Source organism: Octodon degus, unplaced genomic scaffold (assembly GCF_000260255.1).
Source record: "Octodon degus isolate 3935 unplaced genomic scaffold, OctDeg1.0 scaffold00093, whole genome shotgun sequence".
Classification (NCBI taxonomy): Eukaryota; Metazoa; Chordata; class Mammalia; order Rodentia; family Octodontidae; genus Octodon; species Octodon degus.
Window position 1 is genome coordinate 3,058,028 of NW_004524669.1, and position 5,708 is coordinate 3,063,735.

A 5,708-nucleotide genomic window follows, 5' to 3' on the forward strand; every position below is an offset into this window, starting at 1 on the left:
ATATTAAAGAGGCATCTACTCATCTGCGTCAACGGAAATATTTATTCCAAAACAAGACCTTCCCCTGATCAAGAGCCCCTGGAAGAAGCCAGGGCCAGACAGCCAGGACCAGCCTTCCAGTTCTGCCTGCTCCTTTGCTGCTTTGTCTGCAGTAACTGTGCTGCTGCCATGACAACAAACATGGCAACCAGCCCGGAATTCTTTGCAAGTCTTTGAAGCCTAACACAACATATCCAAGGGGACCCAAACCACTGATTTTAAAGAATTAATGATACATATGAAGACAAAGTATAGGCAAAATAAAAGATAAAGAGTTTATAAAAGGATTAGTTATAAGTCTAGTCTGGGAATGAAACTGTAGAAAAGATCTGTATTTAAAAAAAATCAAATTAAAAGTTATTAAATTTTAAAGTTGTGGGACTTGGAGAGATAGCTCAGTAGAATAAGCGCTTGTCTGGCAAGTGCAGGGTCCTGAGTTCAATACCCCTGGTACCACAAAAAAAAAAAAAAAAAGCAAAAAATACATAAATAAATTAATTTTAAAGTTGTTGGGGGCCGGGGAGTTCAATTCCTGGTTCTGAAAAAAAAAAAAAAAAAGAAAGAAAGAATAAAGTTGTGCTGGGCATAGAGGTGCATCCCTGTACTTCTAGCACTCCAGGAGGCAGGAGGATTGCATGTTTGAGCCCAGCCTGGGCAATTTGAGTTCTTAGTGAGACCCTGTCTCAAAACTTTTGAAAGGGTTGAGAATGTAATTCAGTGGGAAGGCCCTAGGTTCACTCCCCAATGCCCAACCTCCCAATTTTTTAAAGCATAACCCAGCAGGCAGGGAAGCGTTTGTTAATGAGTGGCTACTGAGCCTGGGTGGTGAAATACATGATGAGACAGAATCAAAAAGCAGCAAGAAGGTTTTGCTTTTTTACTCTTTGAAGGCTGGAGGCTTTGTGTCCTATTCTACCCACTGTATAGAGGTTTCTGGGAAAGTTTCAACTGCAAGGTACGTTTTTCCTTTAAGTGACAAATTTAAAGCCCAAACTCTCACACCTCTCCAGCTGGCCAAAAGTGCCCTGAAGGCATTCGAGGAACCAAAAAAAAAAAAAAACCTTATTCCATGGGGCTGGAGAGATGGCTCAGTGGTCTAAAGCACCTACTTGGAACAAGCTTGACAAAGCATAGGGACAGCGGTTCGAATCCCAGCACCACATGCCAGCCAGCCCCGCCCCCTGGTGGGCTGAGCTGGCCACACACACACACATACACACAATAAATAAATGTTAAAATAAATAATTAAAAAAATAAAAAATAAAAAAATAAAGCCCAAACTCATTTGTTAATCTTCATATCTTGCACAATACCTAGAGTTGTACCTTGTATTTAATAAATGTTCATTAAATTAGAAAGGACCAAAAAGAGTAAAAGACAGCTTTAATGTCAGTCTTCATTGATGTTAAAAATAGCAATGTAGACCCCGGCTTGGCAGCACATGCCCGTAGTACCCTATATGCAGCAGGCTGAGACAGGAAGATCACTTGAGTCCAAAAATTGAAAGCAAACCTGGGCAATAATATAGTACAACCTTGTTGAGGTGAGGGAGATAATTAAAACTTGATTTGGCCTTCTGAATTTACCACAAAACAGGCTGGAACGTCTGTCTTCAATCCTGAGTTCTAAGAGGTAGTCTTCTGAGAACATTTAATTTTGGCTTTTTAAAAAAAACTGTGGTTGGCATCTTTGAAAAATTACACACACCTTTCTGACTAACCCTCAGTTCATAAAGGCAGGGTTGGCGAATGATTTTTATGTTAGGGCCTCACCTGGCTTTGCTTTCTGTGTGGTTTTTGAGTGCAACATGTAGAGGCTGCAGTGTCTGGAGAAGGGGCTTTCACACCCGTTTTGCTCAGAGGCTCAGCAGGGAGGGGGGTGAGTCCATGCTCAGGTGGTGCAGATGACACGGAGGGAGAAAGCCTGAATTCCTGACAGATTAAAAACAGATGGCATGCCGGTGAGATTGCACCTGCCTGGTAATACAAAGTCTTGAGTTTGATTTCTGGCAAAAAAACAAAAACAACAAAATAAGTTTTTCTCCTCTGTCTGGCAGCACCATGGTTACTTGTGAAGGTTACTTGTAAAGAAGCTGACACAGAAGTCATATTTTTGGAATTATGGGTTGTGAATTCTCAGAAGGCTTTATTTTGGGAAGCTGTCCTTTGAATTGGTAGCAGTTTTCCAAATTTCAATTTTTATGTTTCTTTAGGATTTTTTTCCTGCCTCCACACAGGTAATATTTGAGGAATATTTTCAAAATTCATCATAGCTTCAGGAGGTGAGGAGTTGCAGGGGAAGGGGTGTAGGGTTGGGCTCAAACTCTTTTTTTTTTTTTTCTTCAGAACCGGCGATTGAACTCAGGCCCTTGCACTTGCCAGGGAAGTGCTTATTCCACTGAGCCATCTCCCCGGCCTAGCCTCAAATAAGATAATAAAAGTATTTTTCATATATATATATATATATATATATATGAGAGAGAGAAACAGAATGCACCTCATCATCAAAAGGTTTTATCCCATTGAGACTGGGTGTGGTGGTGCATGTCTGTAATCCCAGCTCTTGGGAGGCTGTAAACAGGCAGATCACTATGAGTCCGATCTAGTAGTGAGACCCTGAACATCCTATAGACCCTTCTCTAAAAATAAAAAAAAATATTAAAAAAAAAAGGTTTTATCCCAGAGTGGCAAGAAAAGTTCAACAGATGCAAACTGATAAATGTAACACACTACATAAACAGGAGCATCAACAAAACCACATGATCATATCAATAGATCTAAAAAAGACTTTTGACAAAATCCAACACCCTTTCATGATAAAAACTTTGAAGAAAGTAGGTATAAAAGGACCTTACCTGAATCTGACAAAAACTATGACAAACCTATGGCCAACATCATATTAAATGAGGAAAAACTGAAAACTTTAGCTCTAAAATCAGCAACAAGACAAGGATGTTTCCTATTATCATTTCTGTTCAATGTAATACTTGAAATGTTAGCCAGAACAATAGGGTAAAAGAAAGGAGGAAGGAAAGGCAGGCAGGCAGGCAGGCAGGAAATACACGTAGGAAATGAAGTCAAATCACCACTGCATAAGATATGATCTATATAAAAGGCCCAAGAAGTTCATCAAAAACTCTTAGAATAACTAATTTCAGCAATGTAACAGGACACAAAATCAATGCACAAAAATCAGGAACACTTAAGAATGTCAATAATGAACTCAGTGACAAATTAAGAAAAAAAATCATTCTATGCAACATTAAGAAAAATAAAATACATAACTAACCTAACCAAGGAAGTGAAAGAATGCTTCAAAGAAAATTACAGTACTCTGGAGATTGAAGAGGACATCAGAAAATGGAAAGATATCTACAGCCATAACACGCTGAACACGCCCAGTTTCATTGATCTCAGCAGCTCACAGGGATGGGCCTGGTTAGTACCTGGATGGGAAAATGTGGAAGTGTAACCTGTTCCTGGATAGGCAGAACCAGTATCACTGAAATGGCCATGCTAAGCTGGGTGTGGTGGTGCATGCCTGGGATCCTAGCACTCGGGAAGCTGAATCCAAGGCCAGCCTGAACTACATAGCAAGATCTGTCTCGAAAAAGCCCAAAACAACCCCCTCCCAAATTGCCATACTTCCAAAACTGATACAAATATTCAACATAATTTTAATCAAATACTGACAGCATTCCTCATAGAACTAGAAAAAACAATCTTAAAATTTATACGCAGCCAGAAGAGACCCAGTTAGGAAAAGCAATCCTGGCCAATAAGAGCAAAGCAGGAGACATCAAAGTACCTGACATCAAGTCCCACTACAAAGAATGATTAGAAACAGTGCAGTGGGTGGGGAGTCTTCTGATTAGCTCAGCTGTTTAAGCACCTGCTCATGCAAATACAGTCAGGTGCAGAGTACTAGGGTTTGATCCCTACCTCCACCTGCCTTACCAGACCTTCCCTTAAGGCAGCCTGAGCCAGCCAAAAAAAAACCCCAAAACAAAACAAAAACAAAAACAAACAAAAATAAAAAAAACAAACCAGCACAGTAATGGCCAAGAACAGATGTGGATCTATGGAACAGCATAGAGGATACAGAAACATCCTAGACACATTGTGCTGTTTTATCTTTGACCAAGGGGCCAAAAACAAATGTCAGAGAAAGTACAGTCTCTTTTCTACAAATGGTGCTGGGAAAATTGGCTTGTTATCTGCAGAAGATTAAAGCTGGACATAAATTTTTCACCATTTACTAAACTAAAATCAAAATGGATCAAATATCTAAACATTAAATTAGTGGAAGATAAAATATGTAGAACATTTGAAGTGATAGGTGTAGGCCAGGACTTTCTAAACAGAACCTCAGTTGTGCAAGAAATAACAGCAAGAATCAACAAATGAGATTATATCAAATTAAAAAGCTTCTGTAGCTTTTTTGCAACGGCTTTGCCACGAGAGCACAGGTGTAGTGAAAGCCACCACTAAATCCAAGCCAACATGGGAAACGAAAAGACTCACATTAATAGCATCGTCATTGGACAAGTGGACTCTGTCAAGTCCACCACCACTGGTCATCTGATCTGCAAATGTGGTATCGACAAAAGAACCATTGGACAATTTAAGGAGGCTGCTGAGATGGGGAAGTGTTCCTTCAAGTATGCCTGGGTGGTGGACAAGCTGAAAGCTGAGCGTGAGCATGGTATCACCATTGGCTTCTCCCTGTGGAAATTTGAGACCAGCAAATATTATGTGACCATCACTGATGCCCCTGGACACAGAGACTTCATCAAAAACATGATTACAGGCACATCTCAGGCTGACTGTGCTGTCCTGATTGTTGCTGCTGGCGTTGGTAAATTCGAAGCTGGTATCTCCAAGAACAGGCAGACCCGTGAGCATGCCCTTCTGGCTTACACACTGGGTGTGAAACAACTAATTGTTGGAGTTAACAAAGTGGATTCCATGGAGCTGCCCTACAGCCAGAAGAGAGATGAGGAAATTGTTAAGGAAGTCAGCACCTACATTAAGAAAATCAGGTTCTCCGCAGAGCATTGCCAAGGTCTCCTGCTTCAACAGTGCTTGAACGGCATCCTACAACCAACTGCATATGTAGTAGGGTAATAATAAACTTCTCTTGGGGCCAGGGATATGGCTCAGAGGAATAAGTGCTTCCCTGGCAAGTGCAAGGGCCTGAGTCCAATCCCCTGGTTCTGCCAAATAAATAAATAAATAAAATAACCTTCTCTTCTGGAGGTTAACAACCTAGGTTTGCAGACCAAAAATTAGAGAAATAGAAGGGCTGCAAGGCCAGTCAACACTTTGACCCTAGTCTTTCAAGGTCAGTGAAGACTCAGGACATAGGAGAAACTATACTGTAACATCATGTAACTCAGTTGTGTCCCAAATTTTCTGATCAAGGAGATTATGGGGCCACAGAGGAATGTGATCAATGATGAATAGTGTGCCTAAGGAGAGTCACATGGAGAGAAAACATTCTCTCAGGCTTTCACGGAGAGCAAAATGGTCAAGCAATGGCCGTGACTCATCCACATGGCTGACACTGACAAAGGATCTGCAACATGTGGTACAGGGTTACAGGATAAATCCTGAGGGTACTTGACTGACCTTATCAGATACAAAAGTTATATTTCTTTTTTTTTAAGT